The sequence below is a fragment of the Cydia amplana genome, chromosome 2 (genome assembly GCF_948474715.1).
Source record: "Cydia amplana chromosome 2, ilCydAmpl1.1, whole genome shotgun sequence".
Taxonomy (NCBI): domain Eukaryota; kingdom Metazoa; phylum Arthropoda; class Insecta; order Lepidoptera; family Tortricidae; genus Cydia; species Cydia amplana.
In genome coordinates this window covers 1,650,475-1,663,588 of record NC_086070.1, presented here as the reverse complement: position 1 = coordinate 1,663,588, position 13,114 = coordinate 1,650,475, and the positions used below count along the sequence as shown (strand labels likewise).

Genomic DNA, 13,114 nt, shown 5'->3' with positions numbered 1-13,114 from the left:
GTTTCATAGATAGCTTATCTGTGTTGTTAGTCGTATATCTAGATATACTGGGACAACCAAATCTTGTCAGTAAATAGGAACAAAAAAAAACTATACTCATCCTTTTCTTTTGGGTGCTAGTACTAGTGTTAGACAAAGATAGTATGATTCTCTTTGTCTATGTTTGAAATCAAACAGACCTTTGACACACTATATGTAATCCGTTTCTTATTATCATTCTCTGAAAATATTAAGGATATAGATAGATTATATCAACAATAGCAACATATTTCCTCTCTATAAAAATGGTCTTTAATTTAGTTGATTAAAAACTTAATATATTTTAATTTAACAATACTGCCCATTTCTGCTTGGATGATTTTACACAAAGATGCAATGCATATAGTTGCCATCACCTATAGCAGTGGTGGGCAAACTTTCTTCATAGGGGGCCAGAAAGTATAGGAAATTTAAGTGGAGGGACAAAATTGTAGCCAAAATTTATTTTGTTTTGCGATTTATTTTTGAATCGTGGGCCAATGCCATATATTAATTATTTCATAGGACCGGCGGCGGGCCGGATAAAATCCATTCGCGGGCCGGAGCTGTCCCGCGGGCCATACTTTGCCTACCACTGACCTATAGCATAAAAACTTGACAGAAACAAATGCAATGTTTCAAAAATAATAATGGAAATTACTGATTGCTACAAATTAAGTATCCAGATTCTACACCCCATTTCCCAACGCCAAACAAAACTTTGGAATAGACCCAAAACCATATCAAAAATATATTTTTTTAAACTTGATTATATAAAAACCCATTTTTCCAGGTGGACAATTCTTCCAGCGTGCTGCTCAAGATTGCGACCCTGTATGCCGAGCAGCTGATGAGCGACCTGGTGCTGGAGGTTGGAGGAGTAGCTTACCCAGCACACCGGCTCATACTCTGCGCCAGCAGTGAGGTGTTCCAGGTATGTAGCCAATGGGGTTGGCCGGTCGAAGTGTTTAGCAGATGGCGCCATCATAGCTTGCCCTGTCAATCCATAGAATTGTGTCAAATTTTTGTTTTATTAATGCTCTGGATGCCCTGTAAGTCAAATCTCATAGAAAAAGGGGCAAGCTATGATGGCGCCATCTATGCAACCCTTTAACTGTTGCCAACCGTATTTGTCCAGCTCCTGATAGCGACCCTGTATGCTAAGCAGCTGATGAGCAACCTGATGCTGGTTGGTGGGCGCACCAGTGACCTGCGAATTGGATGCAGTGTGCAATGTGCCATAGCACAGAATAAATAATAGTACTAGGTACAGAAGGTTCACTCTAACAAAACGCGTCTATTACGACAGATAAGACCGCTAGGTGGCGCAAGCGCGAGCAGGCGTCTGTTCCGTAGCGGTGCGCGGCGGCAACTACTATGGCTAGACACCAAAATTGGTGTCGGCCGCATGTACTTGTAGTCGAAAACGTAATTTTATTGCATGGTCAATGCACCAGCATCCAAACCAACATATTTTACAAAAATATATTTACAAAACTTCTTGGCTTGTAAAGATGTATTGAACTTGATTGTACCTACACATTTACACCTGATATATAAATAAGCAAATAATTAAAACATAGATTGTACTCCTTAAACAATAAAATGTTTGTTCAAAAACTTTTAAAAATGCTGAAGTCTTTAGGGTTTCTCTTTTTCATACAAATGTAGTGTCTGTCATGAAGTGTCAAATCCTTGTTCCTCTCAGACTTGTCTGCAGCTGACTTCATTGTTAATGGTTCCAGGTGATGCTGATGAACCGCGAGTGGAGCGAGTGGCGTGAGAGTCGCATAGTGCTTCAGGAGACACCTCAGGCCTCGGCCGTCTTTCCACACTTTCTTAAGTAAGTTTTTCTGAATAATTATATTTCTAGAAATATACATGGACATATTTATTAGTAGTTATTATTATTGAGCAGCTGCGGCGTTTACTATAATGGGGTGAAGATATCGCGAGTACTACGCTGCGCATAAGTTGTTTTCAAATTCCCCGATAGATGTCGCTGTACCGGCGCCATAGTAAAGCTACATCGCGGTGTTAAGATTTTTCCTGAATCAATGCGGTCTCTTGGTTTGTAAATAGCAGGTATCGCTTCTCGGCCTTTTGGCTAAGATCAAAGTGTAGTATCTGTTCTTTTCAGCTTAATATCTGAAAGTTCCCTCACTGAGGGACCAGTATATTAAACTGATTTTTGTAAACCGACGGGATGTTCGGGGCTCGCTCCACTCCCGTCACGGGTCGGCCCGGCATTGCAGTGCCGCCGGGATTGGCCCACATAATACTATTAAAATGCTGATTATGAGGTATAATACAGGGTGCTTCCTGTAACAGGAGCAATAAATTAAACTAAAGGCTGTATTCCTCAAATTGACCAACATTTGTTCAGCTACTTTTAAAAATTATGAATTCTTTAGACTTCCTCTTTTTCATACAAAATAAATATTGCCTTCAATGTATGCTGACATCAGTGTGTTTGACGTTGCTTGTCACGCTTTAAACATAACAAAATTTGCAATACATTGCGTCTTAGAATAAACTTTAAAGTGTAATAAAAATCAAAACATGAGTTATTTTCAAAGGTTGCTGAACAAATGTTGGTCAGTTTGAGGAGTACAGCCTACAGTTTAATTTATTGCTCCTGTTACAGGAAGCTCCCTGTATAATGTATGTACTTAATTGATGATTATTATTTTAGAATTTAGAGATTTACTTATAGAAGACCCCTTTGCGGAGAAAATTAGCATTTGAATTTGAGTAACTTCCCCACAAATGTTGTGAACGTAATTGCTGTGTATGTTTCTCTAAATGTAATATGTTGTTGCAGGTATTTCTACACAGGCCAGATCCGTATTTCACATACCACTGTGCTCCCCGTACTGTCTCTCGCTGACAAATACAATGTCAAGGTACGCTCTTACTTTAACATACTTACCAGCGAAATAGGGTATTTGACTACTAGTCAAATCAGTTTCTCTTTCAAAACGATGCTAGTATGTAATTTATATGAAAGACTAGCATATGACGTCACAATCAAATTACCTACTCTTTATAGTTTTATATGAGTTTTAAAATATAAACGTTTCTATATTAATCTTCTGGTGCTTTATTTCATGCAAGGTGTAAAATAATTTATTTTACATAAATACGCCTTTCTCCCGGAGGGGTAGGCAGAGACCACGGATTTCCACTTGTTACGATCCTGACATACCTCTTTCGCTTCCGTTACTTTCATAACATTCCTCATACACGCTCGCCGGTATAGGGTGCTCTTGGGTTGGTCTCGGACTGTCTAGAACACAAAATGACTAGTGTAATATTTTGCCTATATCCCTTTTAGTCTACATCGCAAACGGTCTAGAACACAAAATGACTAATTATTTAGACCTTTATTTACCTACATTTCGTCGGTTTATCTTTACGTTAGCGATGTCGACGACTATTTCTGTGCGGTTTGGCCCTCGGCCATTTGAAGATACCTAACGAACCTAACCTACCTATATGTGGTCATTTTGTGTTCTAGACCGTTTGCGATGTAGACTAAAAGAGATATAGGCAAAATAATATTACACTAGTCATTTTGTGTTCTAGACAGTCCGAGATCAAAGCGTGCTCTTGACCTGGCCTTTCTTCAGGAATTAATTTATTTTAAATACAGTCAAGCGGAGTTTAAAAAGACAATGCTTTTAGGATCTGGTGTCACTCTGCCTTCGCTACATGGGGTCGCACGTGGCGCAGGCGGCCAAGCGCGGCCGGCTGGTGGGCTGGATGCAGTACACCATGGCCTGCGGACACGCGCCGGTCGCCAAGGTAACCACATCCACTGGCCAAGGATTGTCTGACGGATTAAGATCACGAAAAAATCACGACAGATCACGTTGGGGGAGGGGGGGCTTGTATAAGGAGACCTCACGTCTATTTTTCTACAGTGAACGAAACTAAGAAAATACCTACCACATGAGTAGGTAGATACTTTTTCTCGGTTTCGTTAAACATACCTAAATCTTCACTCCGCACTTCAGAATAGCGTCTATTTAACGAAAATACAAAAATAAACAAGATTAACTATACACCATAGGTTCCCAAACTTATAAAAGCGGATTTAACGTATTTTTAATCCACGGAATAACCATATGAATGTCTACCGATACTTATTTATTACGCGGTTTGATGCCAGGGGCACGTTCGAATTGGCCTGAAAGACTTACAACGAAGACATAATTTAATAACTTTTTCAACTTGTAAAGACTGATATTTAGGCCAATTAAATTAGAATTTTACATAATACGAATAGATGTATCCTAAGCATACGGTTTATTTGTGTTTCCTACTAAAAAAGCATTTCGTGGAATTAATTCCCAGCAAGCTGGATCCCATTTTAAAACATTCATTTGGTCCTAAATGCGTGTAATCCGAGTTTGCTCAATCCCAGGAGGTGTGCATACAATTCTAGCTCATTTTCAGTTTTTTGCTTGTAGCTCAAAAAGAGTGGTGCTACTATTTTCCAAATATCGTTTTTTCCTAGTTGCGATTTCTGCCATTCGCAAATTTTACCACTTTTTAATTTTTCGCCAGTATCTGTTCCACAAAATCTTGCTGGTAGTGACATTGTAGGTAATTGATGATTCCTTCTACATCGAGTGGTTTGGAAATCCAATGAAAAATTGAACTTCCAAGGCTCACTAAATTTATGCACACCTCCTGGAATTGAGCAAATTCTGATTACCTACATGCATTTATTTTAGGACCAAATGAAGGTATGTATTACCTAAAACGATTTCCAGCTTGCTGAGAATTAATTCCTCAAAATGCTGTTTTAGGTAGGAAACACAAATAAACCGTATACTCAGGTATAAATTTCTTTGTATTATCTAATATTTTAGTTTTTTTTTTCTCTTGCGGAAGCGCCCCCCTGGGCAGCATGAACGCCCCCCAATCGCTTCTGAGGCCTCTACCGCCCCCCTGAAACTCTTCAGCTCCCACTGGGGGGCGGTATTGCCCACTTTGGGAAACTATGCTATACACAATACTATTTATCTTAAAATTAGGTCGAATGGAATCGAGAAAAAAAATACACGTGAGGTTATGTGGGGGAGGGGGTAGCCATAAAAAAGTAGCCGAAAACACCTCGCCTGATTTGTGCACAACCCCTTTCTACTTTTACTCTTTTTTTGTTGGTAGGCGTGTCAAAACTTCGTGAAATGGAACGTGGAGTGGGTGTGGTCGGAGCAGGAGCTGGCTGAGCTCGAGGGCGAGGCGCTGCTGCACCTGCTGCAGCAGTCGGACCTCGTGCTGCACAACGAGATGACGCTCTATCGGTGAGTCACGTTTGTTGGTAGGCGTGTCGGAACTTCGTGAAATGGAACGTGGAGTGGGTGTGGTCGGAGCAGGAGCTCGCGGAGCTCGAGGGCGAGGCGCTGCTGCACCTGCTGCAGCAGTCCGACCTCGTGCTGCACAACGAGATGACGCTCTATCGGTGAGTCACGTTTGTTGGTAGGCGTGTCGGAACTTCGTTAAATGGAACGTGCAGTGGGTGTGGTCGGAGCAGGAGCTGGCGGAGCTCGAGGGCGAGGCGCTGCTGCACCTGCTGCAGCAGTCGGACCTCGTGCTGCACAACGAGATGACGCTCTATCGGTGAGTCACGTTTGTTGGTAGGCGTGTCGGAACTTCGTGAAATGGAACGTGGAGTGGGTGTGGTCGGAGCAGGAGCTCGCGGAGCTCGAGGGCGAGGCGCTGCTGCACCTGCTGCAGCAGTCCGACCTCGTGCTGCACAACGAGATGACGCTCTATCGGTGAGTCACGTTTGTTGGTAGGCGTGTCGGAACTTCGTGAAATGGAACGTGGAGTGGGTGTGGTCGGAGCGGGAGCTGGCCGAGCTCGAGGGCGAGGCGCTGCTGCACCTGCTGCAGCAGTCGGACCTCGTGCTGCACAACGAGATGACGCTCTATCGGTGAGTCACGTTTGTTGGTAGGCGTGTCGGAACTTCGTGAAATGGAACGTGCAGTGGGTGTGGTCGGAGCAGGAGCTGGCCGAGCTCGAGGGCGAGGCGCTGCTGCACCTGCTGCAGCAGTCGGACCTCGTGCTGCACAACGAGATGACGCTCTATCGGTGAGTCACGTTTGTTGGTAGGCGTGTCGGAACTTCGTGAAATGGAACGTGGAGTGGGTGTGGTCGGAGCGGGAGCTGGCCGAGCTCGAGGGCGAGGCGCTGCTGCACCTGCTGCAGCAGTCGGACCTCGTGCTGCACAACGAGATGACGCTCTATCGGTGAGTCACGTTTGTTGGTAGGCGTGTCGGAACTTCGTGAAATGGAACGTGGAGTGGGTGTGGTCGGAGCAGGAGCTCGCGGAGCTCGAGGGCGAGGCGCTGCTGCACCTGCTGCAGCAGTCCGACCTCGTGCTGCACAACGAGATGACGCTCTATCGGTGAGTCACGTTTGTTGGTAGGCGTGTCGGAACTTCGTGAAATGGAACGTGGAGTGGGTGTGGTCGGAGCGGGAGCTGGCCGAGCTCGAGGGCGAGGCGCTGCTGCACCTGCTGCAGCAGTCGGACCTCGTGCTGCACAACGAGATGACGCTCTATCGGTGAGTCACGTTTGTTGGTAGGCGTGTCGGAACTTCGTGAAATGGAACGTGGAGTGGGTGTGGTCGGAGCGGGAGCTGGCGGAGCTCGAGGGCGAGGCGCTGCTGCACCTGCTGCAGCAGTCGGACCTCGTGCTGCACAACGAGATGACGCTCTATCGGTGAGTCACGTTTGTTGGTAGGCGTGTCGGAACTTCGTGAAATGGAACGTGGAGTGGGTGTGGTCGGAGCAGGAGCTGGCGGAGCTCGAGGGCGAGGCGCTGCTGCACCTGCTGCAGCAGTCGGACCTCGTGCTGCACAACGAGATGACGCTCTATCGGTGAGTCACGTTTGTTGGTAGGCGTGTCGGAACTTCGTGAAATGGAACGTGGAGTGGGTGTGGTCGGAGCAGGAGCTGGCGGAGCTCGAGGGCGAGGCGCTGCTGCACCTGCTGCAGCAGTCGGACCTCGTGCTGCACAACGAGATGACGCTCTATCGGTGAGTCACGTTTGTTGGTAGGCGTGTCGGAACTTCGTGAAATGGAACATGGAGTGGGTGTGGTCGGAGCAGGAGCTGGCCGAGCTCGAGGGCGAGGCGCTGCTGCACCTGCTGCAGCAGTCGGACCTCGTGCTGCACAACGAGATGACGCTCTATCGGTGAGTCACGTTTGTTGGTAGGCGTGTCGGAACTTCGTGAAATGGAACGTGGAGTGGGTGTGGTCGGAGCAGGAGCTGGCCGAGCTCGAGGGCGAGGCGCTGCTGCACCTGCTGCAGCAGTCGGACCTCGTGCTGCACAACGAGATGACGCTCTATCGGTGAGTCACGTTTGTTGGTAGGCGTGTCGGAACTTCGTGAAATGGAACGTGGAGTGGGTGTGGTCGGAGCGGGAGCTGGCGGAGCTCGAGGGCGAGGCGCTGCTGCACCTGCTGCAGCAGTCGGACCTCGTGCTGCACAACGAGATGACGCTCTATCGGTGAGTCACGTTTGTTGGTAGGCGTGTCGGAACTTCGTGAAATGGAACGTGGAGTGGGTGTGGTCGGAGCAGGAGCTCGCGGAGCTCGAGGGCGAGGCGCTGCTGCACAACGAGACCTCGGACCTCGGAGTCGGACCTCGTGCTGCACAACGAGATGACGCTCTATCGGTGAGTCACGTTCTTATGGAGAATCTGCGATCTGATGCAATACTTTTTGTTAGTTTGCATTTATGGCTTTGAAATAATATATAATCTGACGACCAACAACCTTGGGGAGTGGATGTCCATGGCGGCTTGCAAAAAGGAAATACTGGATGAAGGGTCTATGAGAGCTGCGAGTAGTTCTTAACTACTTCTTTTACCTACGTAAACATCAGTAAAATAACTTGTATTGATGCTTTTTGTCATCTTAGAGCTTTGATTAGACTTATTTTTGAATAGTATTATTAAATTTGTTTTGATCTGATGTTGATGTTACAAATGAACATAAAATCGACAATAAATCTGAAACTAAGTACTATCATAGAGAAATAAAGACAAGAGTGCTCACTCCATACATCAGTTCAGACTATTAATTTCAGTGTCTACATCTAGCATGTAGTAGCGGAACTATCAGTACTGCTACTTGACAATAGATGTAGCACCGACCGACCGGAAAGTCTTATCTCAACAGCATAAGACTTTCCGGTCGGTGCTACATCTATTGTCAAGTAGCAGTACTGATAGTTCCGCTACTCGATGCTAGATGCTAATAGTCTTTATGTTACTAAAACTGATGTATGGAGTGAGCACTCTATGTATTTTTTTCTCTATGGTACTATCAGGGACATTACCGGTGAACCACCTTAAGGGCACAAATCGTTTAAACGCGACGCAGACGGTCAGGCGATATCATAAAAGTGATTACCAATAGCATGACCAATATATGTTTATATATATGTATATTTTATATATATATATTTTATATTTATTATATATAACGTAGGTATTCTTTATATTTGAAATATTGTTACTTCTAATTTTTATCTTATATTATTTATTTTCGCCCTCTTTTATAATTTTATTGACTTTCCTCTAGTCTATTGTACTCAGTGCTATATTTGTCTACCGTTCTTCATCAATTCTCATTTACTCAAAGGTTAACTGGAAGAAATCCCTTAAAGGGATAAGTTCGCCTTTGTACTGCCTATCCTGTGCCATAAATTTGTGTTTTGTACAATAAAGAGTTTATACATACATACATATGTCTTTTGTATATCGGGAGCTCGCAAAAACTATAATATGTTTCAGGTTCGTAGTGCGATGGCTGGAGTGTCAGCGGGAACGTCTCAACACTAGCGACCTCTCGGAGGCGGAGAAAAAGGCTCACTGGCAGTCGCTCGTGCCGGCCGTGTTCTCACACGTCAGGTAAGATAAGATAAGATAGCTCTTTATTGTACAACCGTGTTACAGAAGTTATGTAATACATTTTTTTTTTTTTTTATAAATATTATAGGACATTATTACACAAATTGACTAAGCCCCACGGTAAGCTCAAGAAAGCTTGTGTTATGGGTACTCAGACAACGATATATATAATATACAAATACTTAAATACATAGAAAACAACCATGACTCAGGAACAAATATCTGTGCTCATCACACAAATAAATGCCCTTACTGGGATTCGAACCCAGGACCGCGGCTTCACAGGCAGGGTCACTACCCACTAGGCCAGACCGGTCGGTCAAAAAATACATGTGAGTTTCAACTTTCAACGGTAACCCATTTCGGCGGGTATACGATGGACACCTAAAACTAACTTAAAACTAAGAAACACATAACTATTATACACATAATAGCATATCTATCTGTACAGAGTCATGAAGAATATAATTCAAAGAAATCCTTTAGAGAATATAATTCATTCTTAAACTACGCATAAATTCTATGTCATCTAACATTTTTAATTCATCTGGAAGCTGATTAAAGACGCGAATGGCTGTAATATAAGTCCAAGCACCGGTTTTCGGAGTCCAAAGGTATGGTGCAATCTTTTCGAAAGAATAAGGGTCACAGTCAAATGGCGTGTTAACAGTTTTAATCTGCTGTCGAAAGCAAACAAACTCTGCTCAACAAGGAAAAAAATATGATCATGTTTTCAGATTCCCCATGATGTGTCCGAACCAGTTGGCGAAATTACTTCTATGTCCGCTGACCCAAGAGCACAAGGACTTCTTTATGGAGCGTATGGCGATCGCCATGAGCTACCAGTCAGGTAACTTTGACTAATTCAAGTTCACCGCTCGCTTTTTAGATGTCACAGAACAGTTGTGAATATAACGATATCTTGAAAATATTCGCTAAAGGCGGGCTAGTTTCGGTAGCTTAGTAGTCAGAGCGGGTTACTGGTACCCATGAATCTAGTACACCTGGATCAGGCATGAGGGGTGGGGGGAAATGACTGAACGGGATGGCGTAGCAGTGAAAAGGCTATTATTGTTTGTCCTTGTCACAGTCTCTCATTTTTTTCTTCCCCACTATAATTTAGTCTGGATTATGGTAGGCAACAAATAAGTTTTTGGCAAAAATTTCATTTTTGGTACAAGCTTTTATCGCTGACTGTACTTTTCTTACGACAGACAACTAATACTCATTGAGACAATTCTAAAAACCCCTAACACAATTAGGTTGCGTTGTTTCATCACAGAGTTCCTATGGCCACCTCCTGTCTCCATCATCAGATCAGCTCGATGGTACCATAATATTGCATTGTCACCCGACTTACATGTGTATGCAAAATTTCAGCTCAATCGGAAACTGGGAAGTGGATCAAATTTAACTTGCAAGATTCCATTACATAGTTACATACAGGTCGACCTAATAAAAGCGTGTTAATAAATTCGGCCAATCATAGTGTCGCATTGCGTATGTTTTGTCCATCACGGACGCACGCGTATACCACATCTATAGGATCCTACCATCTATGCTGTGTATACCAGTGCTACCTAATAGCGGGTTCGACTTCAGTTCAAGGCACTTATTTTTCCGATTCATCTTTGTTTCACACATGTTTATTGTATTTCCAGGTCAATACGAGCGCGTGGCAGAAATCCAGCAAACGGAGGCGGGCCGCATGTTGTTCACGCCGCGGCTGTATACGGAAGACACGTGGGGTTCGGTTCTCGGCGTGGACAACTTCCACTCGCTGCCCTGCTACCACACCAGGACCTTCATCTTCTCCAGGTTAGCACAGAATAGATATATATATATATATATATATAGTCCTCCTCATCGTTTTCGATGACGGCGACCCTAAATAAACATCATGGACGTTGTCTAGCGTGAGCCCTTATGTGGCTGGCCAGGCCGAACTTGGTCTTAATAGTAGTTTATGCAACAGTGATATAATAAGGGTTCTTAAAATTCAAGGGTCGAAGTTACAAAACGAGACGTAGTCGAGTTTTGTAAAAAAAGACCCGAGAATTTTAAGAACCAATTATGAGCTGTTGCATACATTACTTTTTCTATGACAGCTGCAGCAAAAAAATAGAGTTATTATTAAAAAAAAAGAGTTATTATTTAAAAAAAATTGAGTTATTATTTAAAAAAAAAAGATTTATTATTGTAAATGAAAACATACCTCTTTCAATCAAGATGATCGGAACTTGTATCTTTAAAAAAAATAAAGCAGTTGTATTATACTCATAAGATGACTGCTAGCAGTCATCTTATGAGCCTATAGACAAATCATTCAAATGACATTGCTTTAGATATCACTGTCAGTCATTTAATTGACACATTTAAGTGCTGGAGTAGAAAAATACTCTATTGCACGTGTGACAATAAAGTTGGCCAGCTGCGTTGGGCGTATACACGTAGGAAGGCTTAGGTCTCTCTTTCCGTGACTGGCGTTTTGTGTCTAGGCTTGTGAGGCGGTTATCCTCAAACATTTTGACACCGTTATGGATGGTAGAACGCCAAGATGACCTTCCAGCAAGCTCCTCCCAACGCTCAGGGTCGATGGCGCAAGCGCTCAGATGCCGTTTGAGGACGTCCTTGTAGCGCAGGTGCTGACCACCGTGCTTCCGCTTACCCACTGCCAACTCAGAGTAGAGGATAGCCTTAGGCAAGCGGTGGTCATCCATTCGAAGGACGTGCCCACACACAGAATAGAACGGAAGATGTGACTCGCTATAGGGTATTTGACTACTAGTCAAACGGAGGCGGGCCGCATGTTGTTCACGCCGCGGCTGTATACGGAAGACACGTGGGGTTCGGTTCTCGGCGTGGACAACTTCCACTCGCTGCCCTGCTACCACACCAGGACCTTCATCTTCTCCAGGTTAGCACAGAATAGATATATATATATATATATATATATAGTCCTCCTCATCGTTTTCGATGACGGCGACCCTAAATAAACATCATGGACGTTGTCTAGCGTGAGCCCTTATGTGGCTGGCCAGGCCGAACTTGGTCTTAATAGTAGTTTATGCAACAGTGATATAATAAGGGTTCTTAAAATTCAAGGGTCGAAGTTACAAAACGAGACGTAGTCGAGTTTTGTAAAAAAAGACCCGAGAATTTTAAGAACCAATTATGAGCTGTTGCATACATTACTTTTTCTATGACAGCTGCAGCAAAAAAATAGAGTTATTATTAAAAAAAAAGAGTTATTATTTAAAAAAAATTGAGTTATTATTTAAAAAAAAAAGATTTATTATTGTAAATGAAAACATACCTCTTTCAATCAAGATGATCGGAACTTGTATCTTTAAAAAAAATAAAGCAGTTGTATTATACTCATAAGATGACTGCTAGCAGTCATCTTATGAGCCTATAGACAAATCATTCAAATGACATTGCTTTAGATATCACTGTCAGTCATTTAATTGACACATTTAAGTGCTGGAGTAGAAAAATACTCTATTGCACGTGTGACAATAAAGTTGGCCAGCTGCGTTGGGCGTATACACGTAGGAAGGCTTAGGTCTCTCTTTCCGTGACTGGCGTTTTGTGTCTAGGCTTGTGAGGCGGTTATCCTCAAACATTTTGACACCGTTATGGATGGTAGAACGCCAAGATGACCTTCCAGCAAGCTCCTCCCAACGCTCAGGGTCGATGGCGCAAGCGCTCAGATGCCGTTTGAGGACGTCCTTGTAGCGCAGGTGCTGACCACCGTGCTTCCGCTTACCCACTGCCAACTCAGAGTAGAGGATAGCCTTAGGCAAGCGGTGGTCATCCATTCGAAGGACGTGCCCACACACAGAATAGAACGGAAGATGTGACTCGCTATAGGGTATTTGACTACTAGTCAAACGGAGGCGGGCCGCATGTTGTTCACGCCGCGGCTGTATACGGAAGACACGTGGGGTTCGGTTCTCGGCGTGGACAACTTCCACTCGCTGCCCTGCTACCACACCAGGACCTTCATCTTCTCCAGGTTAGCACAGAATAGATATATATATATATATATATATAGTCCTCCTCATCGTTTTCGATGACGGCGACCCTAAATAAACATCATGGACGTTGTCTAGCGTGAGCCCTTATGTGGCTGGCCAGGCCGAACTTGGTCTTAATAGTA

At 44.0% G+C, this 13,114-nt stretch overlaps 1 non-coding gene across 1 annotated transcript; it reads left to right on the top strand.

Annotated features, from left to right (window-relative positions):
- The first annotated feature begins 2,105 nt into the window (after nt 1-2,105).
- Nucleotides 2,106-2,298, top strand: LOC134662243 (U2 spliceosomal RNA). The gene has a single exon (XR_010098045.1). It is a non-coding gene; the product is annotated as a U2 spliceosomal RNA (small nuclear RNA).
- Nucleotides 2,299-13,114: the final 10,816 nt, after the last annotated feature.